The sequence below is a fragment of the Gossypium hirsutum genome, chromosome A02 (assembly GCF_007990345.1).
Source record: "Gossypium hirsutum isolate 1008001.06 chromosome A02, Gossypium_hirsutum_v2.1, whole genome shotgun sequence".
Taxonomy (NCBI): Eukaryota; Viridiplantae; Streptophyta; class Magnoliopsida; order Malvales; family Malvaceae; genus Gossypium; species Gossypium hirsutum.
The window spans coordinates 101,103,427-101,127,087 of NC_053425.1; the positions used below are offsets into that span (position 1 = coordinate 101,103,427).

The window sequence follows — 23,661 nt, forward strand, 5'->3', positions numbered from 1 at the left end:
TTGAAATCTTTTTTCTAATTAAAAACCCTATTGTCGGATTAACTTGATCTATGGATTCCCTTATTAGATAAACATAGTTCAAAACATAAGTCTTCAAAAATAAATAAAAGGAAAATAAGATTGAAATTAATAATAATAATAATAATAATAATAATAAATAGACTCAAAAGTCCTCATCATTGGATGCCTCGTGGGTCGACGGTGCCGAAGGAGAGATCTGGAGGTGGTGGCAAATCTGTCGAAGAGTGGCATCGAGCTGTCGAACCGCTCAAAACACTACTGCTTAAAGCGAGTGAGTCGCTCGGATATATATGTCAAATTGGTAGTAATAGGGCGGTGGCTTTGTGATGGTGGTGGAGGTGGGTGTGGGACCTCGTGAGAGGGGGGACATCATCAGTAATATCCTCTGGCTCATCCTGGTCATCAGACTGATCGAGTCTGTACTGAGGAGGGTCGAGTCCACGGTGTCGCTCTATCATCCTCATATGGATCATACTAGAAATTCCCTGAGGAGACATTTGGACTACTAGTGTGAGTGTCGATGACATCTCTAGAGTGTCGAGGAGGCCGAAGTGTCGAGCGAGGCGAGTCATGTAAGGGCCTAGACAAATAGGGCCCTTCCTGCGGCGATCTACCTGATCGCAATAGGCAAGAGCAATGAAATAAGCTAAGTCGAATATGTGGTCGGTTGCCATGCTCCAAAGATAGTATGTGTCAGTAGTGCTGACAACTCCTGTGCTCTCTCTCCTGCCAATCAACGTGTGGGGTAATAAGGCGTGGATGTATCGTAGAGCCGGAGAAAGAGATTTCACCTTCGAGCGACTCACGTCTTAACGGATCTGACTAGCTGTGAGATCGGTCCAATAGCACGAAGGTGAGTGATGGATGTGACGGTGGAGGCGAAGAAAGTTATCGACACCTATAAACTCATCAGTGTATATGCCCAAAGCTGTGCCAAACTCAGGGACGCTCATAGCCGCACTAAGCCACCAAGTCAGAGAGTGATAGTACCGACCTCGTCATGGGTATTCATGACATGCTGTAGATGGAAAGTAGTGCAAAACTCTAAGGTAAGCTCTAAATATGTGGGTTCTATAATCGAAAAGAACCGATCCCATGGGGCAGTGGTAATGAAAGCACGAACCTTATCAGCTAGTCTGACCTGTTCCAATGCGGTCCAATCTATGCAGCGGCCCACTCCTAGCGGTCGCACGTGAAAAAGCTGAAACAAATCGTCCTGTGGGCCTAACAAGAATCGAAGTAGAGGGTGACGAGCTTCGGTCGAGGCGCTCAAGGAGGTTGCACCAGGACCCTCTCTCTTTTTCAAAGCAGAGACGGCAGTCTTCTTGCCTTGTGTGTTTGTCATGATGTACCTACAAAAGTAAAATATTCAAACATCAGTAAAAGCAGGAATAATAATATCACCAATCAACACACATTGAGGATTCTTATGAAGAACATGTGAAGAAGATGAAGATATGCCTTTGAACGACTCTAGTGTGAAGAAAATGGCTAAGATGTAATAATTTATTCCTATATGCATTAGTACCCAATATGCAGAAACTGACAATATACGAAATGGATTAGTAAAAATATCAAAAAGGAGTAGCCTACTAAACTACTATGGACCAGCCAAATGCACCTAATAGTGAAGTAACTAGACTAGAATAGTTAGAAGGATAATAAGAAAAAATTAAAAGAAAGAAAAATCAAATATAATAACCAAGAATAATCAAGATATCATCAATGTAAATAGAATTAATGTTCAATACCCAGAAAAATTCACAATCTCAGTGGTCGATAAACTTATTAATAATTATAACTAAACCTAAAAGAAAATGGAGGAAAATACTAATAATAATCATAATAATAATAAAAATAATAACAATAACATAAATAAATGTAAGTGGTAGAATAAAAAAAGGGTTCAATGGTGGTTTGTGGTTGTCGGAGGGGCGCGATCGGAACTGGTTCGAGCCAACGGTGGTGAGCAGGGCAGAGGCACGGGCGTGGGCTGTTTGGTGTCCGGTGCGGCGCGAAGGTGGAAGGGGAGGGAGTGGGGGGTTAGGGTAGAGGAAGAATAGGAAATAAAAGGGAAAGAAAGGGTGGGGGAAGGAGGAGTAGGGCGATGGTGGAACGATGGGGACAGGTGGCCAGAATAGGGAGAAGCAGCGGCGGCTGGTTTGGGGGGGAAATTTGAGAAGAAGAAGTTTAAAAAAAATGTTAGGGTTGGGGGTTTAAAAGGGAGACTGTCGTGTGAGGCCCGTATTGGGCCACACGGCCGTGTCGCACGCCCGTGTAGCTAGGATATTGCCCGTGTACGTCGCGAGAGTTTAATTACCATTCATCACACGACCCAGGACACGCCCATGTGTCCAGGCCGTGTGGTCCATACGACCATATTGCATGGCCGTGTGCTACATTGTTCGCTTCTCCCATGCCCGTGCGGTATCTCACTCGCCCGTGTGTCAGAACACACGGCCGTGTGCCTTACCTATGTAACTCTCAGACTTGTTTACAATTTGAAAAAGTAAGCTTCAAGTTTCACACGGCCTAGGACATGCCCGTGTGTCCAGGCTGTGTGGTCCACACAGCTGTGTCACACGCTCGTGTGGCTCTATCGCAGGCCGTGTGGCTCGATACTTGGGGATTTTTAGCCCTGTTTCCATACAGCCAAGGACACGCCCGTGTGTCCAGGCCGTGTGGGACACTGTTCCTGCATTAAAATGCGAAAAATAGCTAAAATAAACTAGTTAGTGGCGTTAGTGCTCGGGTTGCCTCCCAAGAAGTGCTTATTTAGAGTCTAAGCTCGACTTACCTCTCATTTGCATGATCACGGCAGATCACGGAGTCGAGACTCCTCTTTCTCACTATCCATTATATTATCCACATAAAGTCTAATTCGAGTAATATTTACCTTAAACGTGCCGAATTGAGAATGATTTACCTCGATTGTACCGTATGAGAAAACATTCAATACTGTGAAAGGAATCGTTTCGTTTGTATTAAGCTTTGAAGTAGCAATTCGGGGGTCCTTTTCATCTAACATTACTTTATCCCTAACCTTAAATTGCTTTGTTTCATCCTTACGCTCATCATGGCGTCGCTTTGATTCATCGTGTACTTTTGGTTTCTCCTTGACATTTGTTCGCAATTCGTCTAGTTCATCGATCTGAAGCTTTCATTCTTCGTGAGTCGCTCTGTGTTTGTCATATGGATTAGAATGTGGCTCCATCATGTTCTTCCTAGGGATTTCCTGAAAAGAAGTTTGAGCCATAATGTTATTCATATCAACAGAACTTGTATAGCTATCTTGCGTACTAGATAATTTAGTCGAATCACGAGCTTGGAGAGTAATCGTGTCATCTCCTACACGAAGTATTAGTTCTCCTGTGCCAACATCAATGATATTCCTAGCAGTTGCTAAAAAGGGTCGTCCTAAAATCAAAAGCACATCACTATCCTCTTCCATGTCTAGAACAACAAAATCAACACGGCCTGGATCTCCTCACATGGGTAGACCACACGGCCGTGTCAATCTAGCAGAATTGGAGCACAACTCACACAGGTATAGCACACGTCCGTGCCATTCTAACAGGCTCGAACACGACCTGAAGTAATAGCACACGGGCGTGTCACACGGGCGTGTCCCTGCCAAGCCCAAGTTAAATCCAATTCGGAAAAGGCCACTTTTGAGGGCTTCTAGGCATTCCAAAGCCTATAAATATGCCCTAGAAGAGGAGAAAAAGGGAGACGGAGAATATGGGTAAGGAATTACTCTAAGGAAGCCGATTGATCCATCTCAGAAGCCAGATTCATCATCAAGACTGAAAATCTCTCCTCAATTTCCCTTCAGGAGTTTTGGGTTTTCTTTATGTTTTGTATTCTTTATTCTTCTGAGATGTTTTCTTATTTAGTTATGAACTAAATCCCCTAAATACTTAAGGGGAATGAAACCTAAGATGAATATTGTTATTATTTTCTGAATCGTATGATAAATATTTAACTTGTTCTTAATTATGTGTTCTTAATTCTTGTTTTGATATCCCAGGATACTGATTCAAGATAAGCTCTTATTTAGAGGAGGAATAGACCATGTCTAAGAGTACATTTCTCATAATTAAACAGAGTTGATTGCGCGCTTAGAAATAGGGTGACAAGATTTTGCCGGATTAGGGTGAAACCTAATAAGGGGATCAATAGATCGAGTTAATGCAACCCTAGAGTGTTAATTAGAGAAAAGTCTCAGTTATTCAATCTAGGAATTAGACGTTATTAGTCTTGAATAGGGATAATAACATAACTTAGGGATCTCTACGGAACAAGTTGAATGAATAAATCGTTTAATTCGGAGCCAGAATAACAAGTAAAGTCTAGGTGGATTTTTCCTTAGGTGTTGTCTTCATTCAATCGATTTTCCCAAAAGCAATTCCCCAATTCTTTTCTCTGTACGTTCTTAGTTTAGATAATTAGTTAATTAAAACAAAACCCCATTATTCTTAGGCTAGATAATAAAAAGACAGTCATTACTAGTACTTTTAGTTCCTTTGGGTTTGACAATCCGGTCTTGCTAAAACTATACTACTGTTCGATAGGTACACTTGCCTACATCGCGATAATAGTTAGTTCAAGAACGAGTAATTATAAATATTTAAAACCTATCACGAAACCTCCAATCAAAAACCTAATTGTTTTAACCGCTAGTTGAATGCTCATCCTAGTTTGTTTTGATTTCCCAAGACCTAGTTGTTTAAACATTTTATAGGGCATAACATTAATGCTCGCCCCTAGATCAACCAACGCATTGTTAATATTTAAACTACCAATTAAGCAAGGAATCGTAAAACTCCCTGGATCTTTCAACTTGTTGGGTAGCTTATTTTGTAGAATGGCTGAGCAAACTGCGTTTAATTCCACATGCGACGTATCATCTAACTTTCGTTTATTAGCCAATAGCTCCTTTAAAAATTTCACTACGTTTGGCATCTGCAAAAGAGCTTCAATAAATGGTAAGTTAATATGTAATTTTTTAAATAATATAAGGAATTTACCGAATTGTTCGTCCGTATGCCTTTCCTTGTCGCCTTAGGGTATGGCACACGAGGTTTATACTCTTTACTTACCGGATCCTGTGTACCATGATTCATCTCATCCTTACCATTACTTACCACAGTCTCGTGCCTCGTTTCAAATTTAGATTCAAGTAACCCTTCTTCATCGCACACAGTGATGGCATGGAGTTGCTCCCTTGGGTTAGTTTCTGTGTTACTGGGCATGTTACCTTGTAGTCGTTCAGAAAGTAACTTAGCAAGTTGTCCTATTTGAGTTTCGAGCCCTTGAATTGACACTTGCTGATTCTTAAGCGCTGTTTCAGTATTCTGAAAATGAGTTTCTGACATCGACTTGAATTTTGTGAACATCTCTTCAAGGTTCGGTTTCTTCTTTTGTTGGTAAAGTGGTTGTTGAAAACCTAGAGGATGTTGTGGTCTTTGATTTCCTTGACCACCCCACGAGAAATTGGGATGATTCCTCCAACCTGCATTATACGTGTTACTATACATATTATTTTGAGATCTAGAATTATTACCCATATAGTGGACTTGTTCATCCTTGGTGCTAAGGTCGAAGAATGGATAGTCTGTGTTGTGCACTCCTCCTCGATTTGAGTCACACCTCATCACTGGATGTACTTGAGTAGAACCAGAAAAACCATCAAGATTTTTATTTTAAAGTTCTACCTGGTTAGATAGCATAGTGACAGCGTCGAGGTTGAAAACACCAACTGCTTTTGTTGGCTTCGTTCTCATGACTTGCCACTGATAGTTATTCAGCAACATCTCTTCAATAAATTCGTCAGCCTCTTCAGGTGTTTTATTGTTTAAAGTTCCACTGGCGGCTGCATCGATTAGTTGCCTTGTTGAGGGATTCACACCGTTGTAAAAAGTCTGAACCTGTAGCCATAGAGGTAACCCATGGTGAGGGCACCTTCTCAATAAGTCCTTGTATCTCTCCGATGCATCATAAAGAGTTTCTAGATCCATCTGCACAAAAGAAGAGATATCATTCCTCAATTTAGCCATTTTAGCCGGCGAAAAATATTTAAGTAAAAATTTTTCAGTCATTTGTTCCCAAATGGTGATTGACCCTCATGGTAACAAGTTCAACCACTGTTTAGCCTTATTCCTTAATGAAAAGGGAAACAACCGAAGGCAAATGGCATTGTCAGAAACACCATTAATCTTAAAGGCGTCGTAGAATTCCAGAAAATTTGCTAAATGAGTGTTTGGATCCTCGTCCTGCAAACCATCAAACTGAGCAAACTATTGTATCATTTGAATCGTGTTAGGTTTCAGTTCAAAATTATTTGCAAAAACAGCAGGTCTAACTATACTCGATTCAGTTCCTATGAGAGTAGGTTTAGAATAATCATACATAGTACGAGGAGCAAGATTTTGATTTACTGGATTTGCAGCAACCACAGGAGGTAGTGGATTATTCTGATTATCAGCCATCTCCTCGGTTGTAGTATGAATATCGCCCTCTCGCTCTTCCTCTATGTATTGTAGGTTTGGCCTTATTTCTCTTCGATTTCTGCGAGCTGTGCTCTCGATCTCACAATCAAAAAACAAAGGTCCTGACGGATTTCTTCTAGTAATAAACTATAAAAACCTGCCAGGAGTAAATAAAAGAAAATTTTGTAATTTAAAACAAAAAACAAAATTAAATTGCAATAAAAAAATGGCTAAAGTAATAAAAATTAAGCGTTCCTAATATCTTAGTCCCCGGCAATGGCGCAAAAAATTTGATGGTCGTAAAACTAACTAAAAATTCGACTAAGGCAAGCGCACCTATTGAACAGTAGTATAGTTATGGTGAGACCGGAAATATCATATCCTCAAGGACTAAAAGTATTAGTAATTACTATCTTTTTATTATCTAACCTAAGAATTAAAGGATGTTTTTAAACTAAAACTAATTATCTAATTGGCTAAGATTACGACAGAGATAAAAGTTTGAAAATATTCTTTTGGAAAACCGATGGAGAAGACAATACCCAATGAAGAATCCACCTAGACTTCACTTATTACTTTTGAAATACACTTGACTTAATCCATAAAAATCCCTGATTTATGTTAATATCTCTTTCGAGACTAAAAACAACTGACTCTAGGTTGATTAATCGAAATCTCTTTCTAATTAAAGCCCCTATTGTCGCATTAACTCGATTTATGGATTCCCTTATTAGATTTGACTCTAATCCGGCAGATTTATGTCGTCCTATCTCTAGGATTGCATGCAACTTCACTTAATTATGTATGATCTACTCTTAAACAGGGACTTTTGCTCCACTGAATAAGCATATCAAAAACCTGAATTAATATCCTGGAATATTAAAGCAATAATTAAAACTCACAATTAAGAATAAGAACAAGTATTTATCATATAATTCAAATAGTAATAAGATTCGTCTTAGGTTTCATCTCCCTTAGGTATTTAGGGAGTTTAGTTCATAATAATGGAAAACATCTCAAATTGGGAAAACAACAAAACATAAAGAAACCAAAGAACTTCTCAGGAAATTGAATGAAGATCTTCAGTCTTGAAGTAGATCCTGCTTCCGAGCTTATTCTAATGGCTATCCTTGAGTATTTTCTGCCTTCTACTCTGCGTGTCCCTTTGATCCTCTTCTAGGGTGTTTATATAGACCTTTGAATGCTTCAAAACCCTCAAAATTTTCCTTTTCCGAGTAGAATTAGACTTGGACTCGACAGGGACACGGCCGTATGGCACGCCCGTGTGAAGGTCCTCAGGCCGTGTGTAATTCTGAGTTAGTTTTTAGTTGACACGGCCATGACCCACGGGTGTGTGGTCTGTTTGGGTGTGGTTTACCCATGTGGAAGTGCCTAGGCCGTGTGAAACACTGAATTAGGCCTATTTTGTTCGTTTTTGGCCCGTTTCTTGCTCTTTTCGCCTTTCTATGCTCACCTAAGTATAAAACATAAATTTAAAGGATTAGGAGCATCGAATTCAATGAAACTAAGGAAAAATCATCCATAAATATGTTAAACATGAGGTAAAAAATATGTATATATTATGGTTTATCAATTTTGTTGTTGAGTATGCCCTTTATTTTTTGCATACTTTCTTTACATGGCTAACCTGTTTGCAATTTTTGCATTGAGCATTAGGCCTGAAACAGTAGAACTTCTTAGGATGCCCCAACCTTTTGTAGTATGAGCACGGTGGATATTTTTTCTTTCCACCTTTCTTTGAGTTCTTCTTATCTGACTAGTTTTTTTTTCTTTTTAACTTGAAAAGCTAGCAACATCTCTATTTATAGCTTGAAAAGCTCCTTCAACATGTCATTCTTCTCTACTTGCCCCTCTTTGTTCTAGAGCATACAAAATATTGATTAGCTATATAAGTGAGATGGTTGATAGATCCATTAAATCTCCCAGTGAGGATATCTTTGATTTGTATCTCTCAAGAAGTATGGTAATCACCTTCTTAACTACTCGACTATACGCAAACTGGTCACTTAGCAGTCTTATCTGGTTCACCACTTCAATGATCCAATCTGAATATTGCTTCACATTCTCAGCTTCCTTCATTTTGAGGTTTTTGAAATTTCGTCTGAGATTGATCATCTGCTATTGCCTTGTCTTCTGTGATCCCCAGAACTCCTCCTTGAGCTTATCCCAACTTGTTTTGGATTTTCACGTTTCACAGGCTATGATTCTTATAAAGATCACATCTGAAACACCATTTTGTAGGCAAGACATTGCCTTGTGTTTTTTTGGCACATTCTTCACTGGTTGTTTCATTTGAGCGAGTGTGGGATTTGGCCTCAACACTGGTGGTTCTATCTCAGCATTTAGAACCTCCCAAAGATCAAAGGCTTAAAGATAAGTTTTCATTTTTACTACCCAAATGTGGTAGTTTTCTTCTATAAAGAACAGGGGGTGGTGTAAAGTTTGCTGAAGACATTTTCATGAAAATAGGCCCTCAAAGATAAGTGGCTCTTGATACCAATTGTCAAATATTTGATGAAGGAAAGATTGAAATAGAAGCAAAAAGAATAAAAATTTTTGAAGAAGAATCAGTTGTTAGCTATTATTTCATTAAAACTGATTGCAATATTTACAATAATAAGAAAGCTTAAATAAGCTAAAAATAATAATAAAATAAGTACAACTTGGCTTAATCTAGTGACTAGATTTATATAACTTTCTTTTCTATTGGCTATCAGTTGCCATAATGTCTAATAAAAAAGTTATTATTGTTTCAGTGCAAGTTGGCAAGTTGGCAACTTGCTGAGTGAAGAGCTCGTAGGTGAGCTCAGATTTTTTTGGTGAGCTCGCAGTTCACATGTATGGTCATTTCGCAACATAAGCCCTAGTTAGGGTCTGGGCAAAAGATGGTCTCAATGGGGCTTGTGTAAAGTTTAGGCAAAATGATTCTAATCTTCCGCTGTATATGCTCGTTGAAACTGATGCTGCCTTGAGGCCACTAGGAGTTTCAATCTCTGGTCTTAAGCTCCATTCTTTTACCGGCTTGGTTGATGTCACCAAAGTGCCTACATAGTTTTGTTGTAAAAGCAAAATAATGGTTTCTGCAACACTGTTTTGACATCTAATAGAATGCAAAGGATAAAAGATTGACATGAATTTCAATTTCACTTGCTATAATGAGGTATGCGGGGGTTGGATATCTACTTACTTTTGCAATATTCCTGTTTTAGACTATTTTAAAATTTTAATTTATTCAATATTTACATTAAATATGAATATTACTATCCAAACCCGTATGCTATTTTCAACAAATTTGAGTATCGCTTTTAATATACTATGACATAAGATAACTTATTATTTAAAATATTTTATTGTCAATGACCCCATCTTGTGAAAATTATATTGAGTTATTTGATTTAATGCTTGCTTTGGATGGGAACTCTTGGTATAATTAGTTAGTTGTAACTTACAAAAAAAAAATTATTGATTTTGGTGTAACAAATCTATCATATCAAATTAATTAATGAAAATTAAAAATTTTATCACACGTGTATATGTGAGAAAATCACATATTTAGAATATAAAGACGTTTTTAAAAATAATATACAATAAATGATAAAAAGTATGGCTTGGAACTAATTAATAGTAACATATGAAATATGAGTGATATTAAAATTAAAAAAATAGATTAAGTTGAGAGTAAAATGAAATTTAAACATAAAAACACATCAAATTAATAATACTAAATGAATACAATTGTTTATCATTGTTACGTCATCAATCCTGAGTTGGTATCGAGTTAATTTGTGACAATAACTCAAACAACAACATTATTAATAAGAAATTATATCACGCGTGTATGCATGTGGAAACCACGTATTTAAAAAATAATATATACAATTGATGGAGGTAATAAATTATCCATAATAAGATTAAAACATATAAAGAAATAATAAAAAATTGGTTGAGTGGTAAATTTAACATTGTACCAATGCAATTGGTTTGGATTCAAATCTCACAATAAGCATAATTTTTATTAATAAAACTAAAGTACCCTTAAATAATGTAACTTATTTTAAATACGGAATTTTATTTTTATAATTTTCCTAACCAACTTGGTGCCACAGGTGGTGCTTAGTTAACTTGTGACACCAACTTAATTAAGGAGTTTATTAATAGTATAAATACCAAAACATTCTCATAGTTGGGTGATTATTCGTGTAGTTTATTATGTATTTATTTAATAATTTTAAAATATGTAATTGCAATATATATTAGCATGTATATTAATGAATATTTTATTAAGAAATTAGAAATAAACATATAGATAAAAGTATTAATAAATATAGGGATAATTATATCCTTTGTCACTAAACTATTAATAAGTTTATGTTTAGTTGCTCAACTTCAAAAAATTACAAAATGGTAATTGAAACGAAAGCTTTCATTTAAGTTATTAAATTATTTGAAAGTTTTTATTTAAGTCACTGAGTTATTATATATATATATATAAAAGCTTGGTTAGAGAGCTTCAAGCTACAATTCGATGATCGGGATGGTAGATCAATACCCATCGATAAGTAGAAGAACTTTAGATCCAAATTGATTTGACGGTCAATGTTAGAGATTGAATAAGAAAGTTGTTTGGATTTTGGTTTGTAAATATGTGATATTAAAAACTATTTCATGAAGAAATTGAATTGTAAAAGAGAAGGAGAATGAGAGCTTCGATTGATGAAGGTGGTGTGAATAGAGAAGGCTATACAATGATGATTTTAACAACTTAGTGACTTAAATGAAAAGTTTTAAATAATTCAACGATCATTTTGTAACTTTTTCAAAGTTAATAACCAAAACTTAAATTTACTAATAGTTTAATGACCTTGAGTGTAATTTACCCATAAATATAATATGGTATACGGAACACATTATCCATACCTAAAATGTTACATCCACCGATATGAATAGACCCTAATATTTACAAATCATCCCATTGCAATCCATGGTACAGAAAATTTTAAACTTTTTTTTTATTTTTTATCATATTACCAAATACACATTTAAAAATATTTATAATTTAATTTAGAATTATTAGTTATGACTCTATTTAAAAATAATATCAATTTTATTGACTCTAAAATAGAATTATAGTTTGAAAAAAAAAGTTTAAGCATACTCATTATTAATAAGTCAAAATAACTAATAATTAAGGTTGAAATATTATTTTAAAAAATCTGAATTTTTTATAAGTATTTTTTATTTTTATATTTATTAAAATAGTAAAATAAAGTTATAACTTGAATAAAAAATTGAGTATATAAATAGAGATTTGTTATGAATATTTATTAAGTGGATATCCATCATGATCAATATAAAGTTTTGGTATATTTTAAATTCTAATAGTTATTAGAATTAGATCTCTACTTCTATTATACTTCTTATGTCTATAAATAGAGACTTTGATGAAGCATTGTAATTACCCCTTTCGATCAATAAAGTACATTCTCTGCTGCTTTCATATTTTCTTTGTTCTTTATTCTCCCCATCTCTCTTTATTTTATAACACGTTATTAGCACGACGATTCTCTATTTTTTCAAAATCTTTCGAAGTCGTCCCACAAATCAAATTCACTTTTCACATTAAACTTCCATCCTTACAACTTCATCTTCAGGATGTTAAAAGATTAAATCTCAGAATGGATGCTCGTGATGATAGTCAAGGTGATGACAATAATATTAAAGATCTTCAGGTATATTTTACTATATTTTATTTATTATATCATGTTTATTATAATTGGAGAATAATCATGACAACATGAATGGATAGATTCTGATTTGCATGAAATATTATTATTGAAATAATGAAATAAAAGGATTATCTTGAATAAATCTATTGAGAAATATAGATATGGAATAAATTGATCAAAATAGAAAGACGCAACTTAAGTACAATTAAATTCAAGGAGTTTTTTGGACTAGTAGTCCAAATATCTAAAGGCATAATGCCAATGAGGGTATAAATGAAGTAGTTTTGCAAAAGCAGAATAAAAATATAAAGTTTTTCGCTAAGTACTGGTATTGATTATGAAAAGATATAATATTCTTTTGTGGTGGATGCAATAACCTTTAGATATATTGTTAAATTGACAATTCATAAAAGATTTAACTTGCGTCTAATGGTTGTTGTTACAACCTTTATAAATCACTATATAGTAAAGTTTATATTAAAATCCTTGAAGGATTTAGAATGCTAGAAGCATATTGAAATTCTTGGGAAATTATTCATTTATATGAATTGAAATAATTTGAACATATGTGGTAAATTTGAGTAGTTGAAGAAGGATTATAAAATGATCTAAAATACCTATTTGTTTTTTTATATGAGAATCATGATTAAAGTTTGTTATGATTATTGTTGAATCTCCTGAAGAGATCAAAATATATTTCCTAAAATTTTCCCTCACCCATGATTTTTAAAAGAATGGTAATATAAATGCTTATCAAATACATTCAAATAGTCATTTGAAAAACTAGTATTCAAGATTGAATACGTAAAATATGAGACAATATATGATGTTTTTATAAGAGGGAGTAAATACGCGTTGTACTCTTTTTCCCTTAATCGAGGTTATGTCCTATTAGGTTTTCCTAGTAAGATTTTTAATGAGGCAACATATTATGCGTATTATAGATTGTGTACTCTTTTTCCCTTGTTAGGTTTTTATCCCATAGGGTTTTTCCTAATAAGGTTTTAATGAGACACATTATCTACTAATGGATATCCAATGGGGAGTGTTATGAATATTTTATTAAGTGGATGTCCATCATGATCAATATAAAGTTTTGATATACTTTAAATTATTAGATCTCTACTTCTTTTATACTTCTTATGCCTATAAATAGAGACTCTGATGAAGTATTGTAGTCACCTCTTTTAATTAGTAAAGTACATTCTCTATTGCTTTCATATTTTCTTTGTTATTTATTCTTTCCATCTCTCTTTATTTTATAGCAAGATTGATTTTATCTTTTGATTATCACTTAATTAGTGTTAAAATTATATACCAATTAAAATTTAAGTTTAAAATCTATAAATAGCATTTATGTTTCAAAAAGAAATATTTGAACGACAAAGCAATGGAAAGCACCGGAGAGATATGTAAGATAATTTTAATTGATGATGACATTATATAATATTATGTTATTTAATATATACATAAGTTGCTTATTACATGCAAAGCAAGTACCTTTTTATACTTTTTTTTTTTACTTTTTCTTCTTGTTGTTGTTATTATACATGAAATTGTAAATGAATGAGAGAGATTTTAAAAAAAAAAGAGTAAAAAAGGCTTTATCATATAAAATTTTAATAATTATTTTTTTAGTCATCATTATTAGATGTGTTTATTAATTTAATGTAAATATCTTTTATAATTATTATAATTATTATAATTGATACATGTTGTTTTGTTTTTCTATTTTAATTTATTATTATAAGTTATTTTTTAATATTAGATCTAAATTTTTATATTGTTTTTAAAAAATTATTTAATTTAAATATTACTTGTTATATAGATTATATTATATTATTTTTTAATTTATAAAAGAGTCTATTCACGAAAAAAATGTAGTTAAAAAAGAGAAAACACAAGAAAAATATACTTTTGTATCCACCAAGTTGTTTAAATTAAAATATTTATTACTATTGTAGTAGTGTGTGTTTCGTATCCACCAAGACCAATTGTTGCTCTTGGAAGGTGTAGAGAAAGGAAAACAAGGAAAAAATCAACCATCACATCCTTCAAAAACAATTTTGATTGTGTTAGAGGGAGACGAAAATGTTTGAGCTGATATCCAAGTTTTTTAGATGACTTTCACCTGCTAATATTTCTAAGCAAACTTCACTTTCAATATCTTTTTACAACAATCAGCAAGATGTTCTTGTTCAACTAGAAAGCCTCAACAAGAAAAATCAGGATTGATGGGTGGATTTCATCCAAAGACTACATTGGCTATTGTAATGACACCAAGATTCTGGCTGCTCAAAGCAGCAAAACCAATAGCATAGCTTTTGATAGAATACTAACAATCAGCTAATCAAAAGAAATCAAATTTAATATTGAATTTTGTATGAATCTATTCTTATTTTCATTAGAAGCTCAATATATGTATTTATACAACTCTCAGTAGATAACTGCTACTAACTAACTACTAATAATTTCTAACAGATTACTAATAGCTACAACTGCTTAATTGTTTTAACAAACTCTAAAATTCACCTAACTTCTCAACCTTCGAGACCCAAGAAGATGCTAAAGACAACAAAATTGGGATGCCAACAAGCATTTCTTAAGAATATCTAACTTGATCATAGGAAGGAACCTCTCCTACAATAAGAGAACCAGCAGCAACTTTTTCACAAACAAAAAACAAATCAAGCTCGACATGTTTGAACTTTGAATGTAGAACCAAATTAGCTGCTACCACTACAGCACTTGAGTTATCATACCATATGGTAGGGACATTAGCAGAATCAAACTTTAACTCTCACAACAATGAAACCAATCAAGTAACATCAATAACCGTAGTTGCCAACCCTCTATATTCAGCCTTGGCTGTGGAGCGAGACACAACCTGCTACTTTTTGGAACACCAAGAAACAGGATTTCCCCTAAAGTAAACACAATATCCTGTGGTGGATCATCGATCATCAAAGTCCAAGCCCCAATTAGCTTCAATGTAACCAACCAAGGAGAGCCTCTCAGAGGGCTGAATGATCAAACCATAGTCGATAGTACCACTCAAGTATCGCAAAATACGTTTAAGGGCCATAAAATAAACATCCATCAGAGTATGTATAAACTGACATAGACGATTGATAGCGTATGCAATGTCGGTCGAATGAGAACAACATATTGCAATGCTCCAGCAATACTTCTATACTCCCTAGGATCTTTAACCAAAATGCCCTCATAGATGACAAAGAAGAGCTAACCATGGGTGTATGAACACCCCTAGCACAAGTCATGTGACACCAATCAAGTAAGTCAATAATAGACTTACATTGACATAAATGAAGACTCCCAATGGTCGAACAAGTGACTTCAACCCCCCAAGAAATAATGAAGAGATCCTATGTCTTTTAAGAAAAACTCGATGTGTAGTTGTTGCACATACATATCAATGTCTCTATACGAATCTCCTATAATGATGATATCATCTACATAAACTAACACATACATACAAAAATCATTAGTGTCACGAATGAACAAAGATGCATTAGATTTCGAAAGAAAAAAACCCAAGGATTGCAGAAAATTTTTCAACTTATCAAACCATACTCTCGGAGCTTGTCGCAATCCATACAAGGCCTTTGTCAATCGACAAACAAGAGGTTGCCTATTCGCATCATGTTGAACATACCCAAGGGGTTGGTGCATGTAAACTTCTTCAGTGACCTCACTATTGAGAAATGCATTATTCACATCAACTTGGAAGATCGGCCACGTTTTGGATACGATAATAGATAGAATGGTTCGAATGGTAGCGGGTTTAACAACTAGACTAAATGTTTCCCGAAAATCACACTCTAGCACCTGAGAACACCCTTTAGCCATTAATTGACCTTTTTGGTAAGCCACGGTACCATTGGGATTTCTTTTTTACTTTAAATAGTCATTTGCAACCAATTGCCTTCCATCCTAGTGGCAAAGGAACTAACTCCCAAGTACAATTTCGAATAAGAGCATCATACTCATCTTGAGCCGCCACTCACCACTCTTTATGTACAAACGCTTCATCAACCGTACGTGGCTCACGATCAAGTAATGCAACTACTAGAGCTTTAGGTTTGAAGATACATCATTTGGACCGGGTGATCATACAATGTGTATTGCCTAGAGGCAGTGGAGTATCAACCGTAGGTGATAGAAAACACCGGTGTGAGGGAAGAAGTACTTCTACCGTGACCCAAGGCACCACGTCATTTTCCAAATGTGACAACTCAAGTGTGAGGAGAAAAGTGCCACTACTGGGACCCAAGGCACCGACATCATTTTCCAAAAATGATGACTCTATGGCACTATGAGACGAAACCGTAGGACTTCATATGTCAGCATCTCTATTAAGATACTAATGTGATTGAGACTGTACAAGAGGAACAAACGTGGTAACATAGTCAGTTGTTGAGGTAGAAGGTGAAGAGTTTGTAGCAAACAAAATCGATTTTCATAAAAAAATAACATGTCGAGGTACAATAATTTTGCCTTCAGAAGTAAGATATTGATACCCTTTATGCTGGGAACTGTAACCCAAAAAGGTACAAGGCTAAGACTGAAATTCCAACTTGTGATTATTAAAAGGGTATAGATATGGGAAACAACAACACCCAAATATTCAAAGATGACGATAAGTAGGGGACTTGTAACACCCCTAACCCGTATCCGTCGCCGGAGGGGGTAAGGAATATTACCAAATAAGTACGAAAATTCATTTGACAATACTCAGGTAATTTTCGATAGCATACCTTCGAATTCGAATTTCGTTTATACACTATACAAAGCAATCTTCTCAATTTAAATAGTACCTTAATTAATTCCTAAGTTTAATTCACATCAAAACATTTAAAACATTAATCGATTATCATCCACACATACACATTAATTATGTGGAGCGCATATAATAACTTAACAAGCCATTTTCGCATGGCTATACATATATACATCACCAAAAAGATACGTAATTAACATCAAAAGTCAATCCTATACATGCCATTATCAAGGTTCATTTACAAGAGTACCGAAAGGTTTAGATAGTGTGGACGACTTCAACTTTGGATCTCCCGAGTCTGATAGTTCACGAACAAAATCTATAAAACAGGGAATGAAGGCAAAAAGAGTAAGCATTTCGATGCTTAGTAAGTCTTAAGTAATGAAATCATTTATAACTAAAGCATAGCATTCATAAGGCTCATCATCTTTCTGACTAAATGTAGTCATGATTAAATATACCCCTATCGTTCATACATGTCATCTTAAATTTTTCCTTAAACACGAATTCGTATCATGTAGATAATCTCTTTTTACCCAACTAACCTCATAATTATGCCGAATACATCTAATTCGATTACAAGGCTAAATAAATGCAAATACGCAAAAATCACATACTTATGTTACTTCACACTTCAACCATATACTTACATGCTCATAGTCAATCTTAACTTAATTTCAATGTATATACGGTGCATACCTGATCATCTTAGGGTTGTAAGCCCATCAATAGAAATTATTACGACAAGATCGCACATTTCCAACCCAATTGCCTTCGGGATTTAGCCCGGATGTAACAACCAGCACAAATGCCTTCAGGACTTAACCCAGAAATAGCGACCAGCACGAATGCCTTCGGGGCTTAACCCGGAAATAACAACCAACACGAATGCCTTCGGGACTTAACCCGGAAATAACAACCAGCACGAATGCCTTCGGGACTTAACCTGGAAATAGCAACCAACACGAATGCCTTCGGGGCTTAACCCGGATATAATCCTCAATTGTCATGCACAAAATATATTTATATTATAAATCATTAACAATTCATTTACATTATTAGATCACAAACACAACATGATTATCCATCATTCATTTTCGGCTCAACAGCTCATATAAATGACACGATTCCGTTTCGCTACTCTACATGAGTTTCTATAACCATTCGATTACAAGCCGATCCACTACCTGTTTATTTCAATATGTAAATCAAGAGAAACCATCAGGTAACAATTTATTTATTGTGCTATATATATAAATATATAACATTGTTTAATCAAATCATAAGCTAAGTTCCATTACTCAAAGACTTACCTCGGATTTATTTGAACAACTGCGGATAGGCTACTCGATTGCTTTCTCTTTTCCGTTATTCGAAATTGCCCCCCTATGCTCTTAAGCTTTAATTCAACAAATTTTAAACTAAACATTAATCGACTATTCAAATATTATTTTCAGAATATAATACATATATATTCGACTTTCACACATACAGATTATAGTAAGCTTATAAGAAAACATTGAGCAACTCCTTAACAAATTTTTATCAATGATTACCTCATAATCACAAATTCACAATAAGCTGTCTTCTTGAGCAATAGTCACTAAATTATTTATAACTGGAGCTACGAAACTCCAAATCCATTTCTGTAAAATTTCACTGAAAATAGACTCATATATATTTTATCCATAAAATTTTCATAATTTTTAGTTTGGCCAATCAATACCAGATTTTTCTTAAAATTTCCCTTGTTTCACTATTTGACTAATCTGACCATTCTTTACTACGAAATAAATTTCTCATTGTACAGAATTCAAAACATGTCCTTGTTTATTTTATTTGAAACTAGACTCATTAAGGAGTCTAATCATATAAATTTCATCATTTGAATATTTTTATACGTTTTATAGTGATTTTATAAATACAGAACATGGGATCTAGAAGTCATTTTGACTCTGTCCCACATTACTTCAATTATCTCATTATCGGTAATTCTTTTGCTTTTATAGTTTCTTTTATAAGAAACTAGACTCATCAAGATTTAATTACATAATTTATTCAGCTTCTAACTCAACTCCTACAATTTATAGTGATTTTTCCAAAATCACTTTACTGCTGCTGTCCTAAAGAGATTATTGCCAATTCACTCTTTCACACATTCTTTATATACATATTATTTAATTATTTATCACCCTAGATATTATTAGCTAAATAGATCAATTGTACATATATACCGCCAAGACCGTACCTAATAATTTTACTTATACATAACATTACTCAAATTCTTCGAAATCATACTAACAAAAATATCATGTACTATGCCGAACCTTTAGGAAATCAAGCACCTAATTTATCCATTTCAAAACACCTAATCGGCATTTGTTCAAGACATTAAGCAAAGTCTAGGTTCGGCTATTACACATATGAGTATTAGAAATTATAGTTTTTAACAAGATCAACTTCTTTCATCAACAATTTCTTCATCAAAACTTAAAGATAAAAATCAAATTCCTTCCTTATCTACCATAACCGAATGTTCAAGTCAACCATCCAAATTCAAAGTTTTGGCATGGGCTAAGTTAAGACTTTGTTTTCTTCCCATTCTTTCTATTATTATTTTCATTTTATTCATCTATACTATAAAATATTAAGCCATTGACTAATAATTAATACATATTTTTATCTATCACTTCATCATGGCCGGCCACTACTTGTCAAAAATGGATATTTGACATGCAAACCCATCCTTTTTCTAACATGCATTATTACACCACTTTGAGATTAACCTATCATCTTTCACATTTATTTCACATGAGTCCTATTTAATCTATTTCACATACAAATGATAAAATTAAAACATGAAACTTTCACACGTGCATGTACACATACAGTAAGCATGATTATAACGGTTAATTATTTTTATGACTCGGTTTTGTGGTCCCGAAACCACTTTCCGACTAGGGTCAAATTAGGGCTGTCACAACTCTCCCCCTCTTAAGGAATTTTCGTCCCCGAAAATCTTACCAGTGAATAGATTTGGGTATCGTTCTTTTATAGATTTCTCGGTTTCCCATGTAGCTTCTTCGATCCCGTGTTTGACCCATAACACCTTTACTAACGGAACCTTTTTGTTTTGCAACTCTTTCACCTCGCGAGCTAGGATACGGATCGGTTCTTCTTCATAACTCAAATTATATTGAATTTCAACCTCTGATGGGTTAATTATGTGCGATGGATCGAATCTATAACGTCGAAGCATCGAGACATGAAAAACGTTGTGAATCTTTTCAAGTTCAGGGGGTAAAATCAATCTGTATGCAACTGGCCCAATTCGTTCGGATATCTCATACGACCCGATGAACCTCGGGCTCAATTTTCCTTTACGGCCAAATCTGAGCACCTTTTTCCAAGGTGAAACTTTAAGAAATACTTTGTCTCCAATCTGATATTCAATGTGTTTTCATTTTAAATCCGCATACGACTTCTGACGATCCGAAGCTGCCTTCAGACTTTCACGGATTACTTTTACTTTTTGCTCAGCATCTTTAATCAAATCAACCCCGAAGATTTTACTTTCACTAAGCTCAGTCCAAAACAACGGTGTACAGCATTTACGACCGTACAAAGCCTCGTAAGGTGCAATCTTAATGCTTGATTGAAAACTATTGTTGTATGCGAATACAACCAAAGGTAAATATTGTTCCCATGAACCACTAAACTCAAGGATGCAACATCTCAACATATCCTCGAGTATTAGAATTATCCGCTCAGATTGACCATCAGTCTGGGGATAAAAAGCAGTGCTAAAATGCAACTTGGTACCCAAAGCTTCTTACAATTTCTTCCAAAATCGTGATGTGAATCTCGGATCTCTATCCGACACAATAGAAATAGGTACCCCATGTAACCTTACAATCTGAGAGATGTACAATTCAGCTAGTTTGTCTAGTGAATAATCTGTACGTACAGGAATAAAATGAGCCGACTTTTTCAATCTATCAACAACGATCCAAATCGCATCTTTCTTACTTGGCGATAATGGCAACCCAGATACAAAATCCATCGTAATTCGATCCCATTTCCATTCAGGTATCAAGATTGTCTGAAGTAACCCCGAAGGCACTTGGTGTTCTACTTTCACTTGTTGACATATCAAACACTTCGAAACAAAATCAGAAATGTCTCGTTTCATACTAAGCCACCAAAACTGACGTCTCAGATCATTGTACATTTTCGTACTCCCCGGGTGAACTGACATTCGGCTACTATGAGCCTCGCTCAAAATTATTGAAATAAGTTCCGACTTTCTTAGAATACACAATCGACTTCTGAACCTCAGGCAATCATTGTCGTCGATTTGAAACTCTGATTCAACATTTGAGACACATTCGGTTCGTTTAATAACCAATTCTTCATCGACTTTTTGAGCTTCACGAATTTGATAAATCAATAATGGTTTAGCCTTTAATTCTACTACTAACACATTATCGGATGTCACGGACAGATGTACATTCATCGCTCGCAAAGTAAACAGTGATTTACGACTTAAAGCATCGGCAACTACGTTAGCCTTTCCCGGGTGATAATTAATGACAAGCTCGTAGTCTTTCAACAACTCAAGCCAACGTCTTTGTCGTAGATTCAAATCTCTTTGAGTCATCAAATATTTGAGGCTTTTGTGATCCGAATACACATGACACTTCTCTCCAAACAAGTAATGTCGCCAGATTTTTAAAGCGAATACGATGATAGCTAATTTGAGATCATGGGTCGGATAGTTTTTCTCATGTGGCTTTAATTGCCTCGACGTGTAAGCTACAACTTGACCTTCCTGCATCAACACACAACCCAGCCCAAGTAAGGATGCATCACTGTAAATGACAAACTCTTTACCGGATTTGGGCTGCACTAGCACTGGAGCTTCAGTCAGATAGGTTCTTAGTTGGTCGAAACTTTTCTGGCACTTTTCTGACCATTCGAACTTAATATCTTTCTGAAGTAGCTTCGTCATTGGTGTAGCCATCATCGAAAAACCTTTTACAAACCGTCTGTAGTAACTGGCAAGTCCCAAAAAGCTCCGAACTTCAGTAACATTTCTAGGAGGCTTCCAATCAAGTATGACTGATATTTTACTTGGATCAACCCTAATACCCGATGCGGATACTACATGCCCCAAAAAGCTAACTTCTTTCAACCAGAATTCGCACTTACTGAACTTAGCATATAACTGCTTGTCTCGTAAAATCTACAACACTAATCTCAGTTGCTCAGCATGTTCATTTTCATCTCGTGAATAAATCAAGATGTCATCAATAAACACAACTACAAACCGGTCCAAATATTGTCTAAGAATTCGATTCATCAAGTCCATAAATACCGCAGGGGCATTAGTGAGCCCAAACGGCATCACTAAGAACTCGTAGTGACCGTATCTCGTTCTGAAAGCAGTTTTGGGTATATCTGAATCTCGAACTCGCAACTGATAGTAACCCGATCTCAAATCTATCTTTGAAAACACTGAGGCTCCCTTCAGCTGATCAAACAAATCATCAATACGTGGTAACGAATATTTATTCTTTATGGTCACTTTATTCAATTGACGATAGTCGATGCACATTCTCATGGTTCCATCTTTCTTTTTCACAAACAATACTGGTGCACCCCATGGTGAAAAACTCGATCGAGCGAAACCTTTATCCGTCAACTCTTGCAACTGAGCTTTCAATTCCTTTAATTCGGTTGGTGCCATACGATACGGAGCTATTGAAATCGGTGTAGTCCCAGATACAAGTTCAATGCCAAACTCTACTTCCCGAACAGGTGGCAACCCCGGTAATTCTTCGGGAAAAACATCTGGATATTCACAAACCACTAGCACTAATTCAAGCTTCTTTTTTAATTCTTTACTATCAAGTACGTACGCAAGATACGCTTCACACCCCTTTCTTACATATTTTTGAGCCGAAATCGAGGATATTATTATTGCTAACAATCCGTTCAAATCAGTAGACTCAACTCGGATTACCTCCTTATTTGTACATCTCAAATCAATGGTCTTACTTTTGCAATTCACCACTACATCATGTACGGTCAACCAATCCATACCGAGGATAACATCAAATTCATCAAATGGTAAAAGCATCAAATCAGCCGGAAAACAGGAATCTCAGATTATTAAGGGGCATTTCTTACACACCTTATCGACAAGCACATATTGACCTAAGAGATTTGACACCCTAATAACAAATTTAGTAGACTCAATAGGTAAAGTCTTACTGGATGCAAAAGTCTCACATATATAAGAATGAGTAGAACCAGGGTCAATCAAAGCAATCACATCAGTATCAAAGAGAGTGAAAGTACCGGTAATAACATCAGGTGAAGAAGCATCCTCGCGTGCACGTATAGCATAAGCTCTAGCAGGAGCACGAGCCTCAGATCTGGTCGTAGCATCTCTAGACCCTCTCTGACCGCTACTAGCATTCCCCGCATTCCTCAATGGTCTACCTCGAGCTATAGCAGTACCCGGTTTCCTACTCTGATTCACATTTTGTTCTAACAGCTTTAGGCAGTCTTTGATGAAATGATCGGGTGATCCGCA

The 23,661-nt window shown here is 35.2% G+C and overlaps 1 long non-coding RNA gene and 1 other non-coding gene across 2 annotated transcripts; one reads left to right on the plus strand and one right to left on the minus strand.

Annotated features, from left to right (window-relative positions):
* The first annotated feature begins 5,967 nt into the window (after positions 1-5,967).
* Positions 5,968-6,074, plus strand: LOC121216719 (small nucleolar RNA R71). The gene has a single exon (XR_005912896.1). It is a non-coding gene; the product is annotated as a small nucleolar RNA R71 (small nucleolar RNA).
* Positions 6,075-17,174: 11,100 nt separating this feature from the next.
* On the minus strand, positions 17,175-17,875 carry LOC107938784 (uncharacterized). The gene is made up of 2 exons (XR_001694973.2): positions 17,760-17,875; positions 17,175-17,379 (listed from the first exon to the last, which is right to left on the minus strand). It is a non-coding gene; the product is annotated as an uncharacterized lncRNA (long non-coding RNA).
* Positions 17,876-23,661: the final 5,786 nt, after the last annotated feature.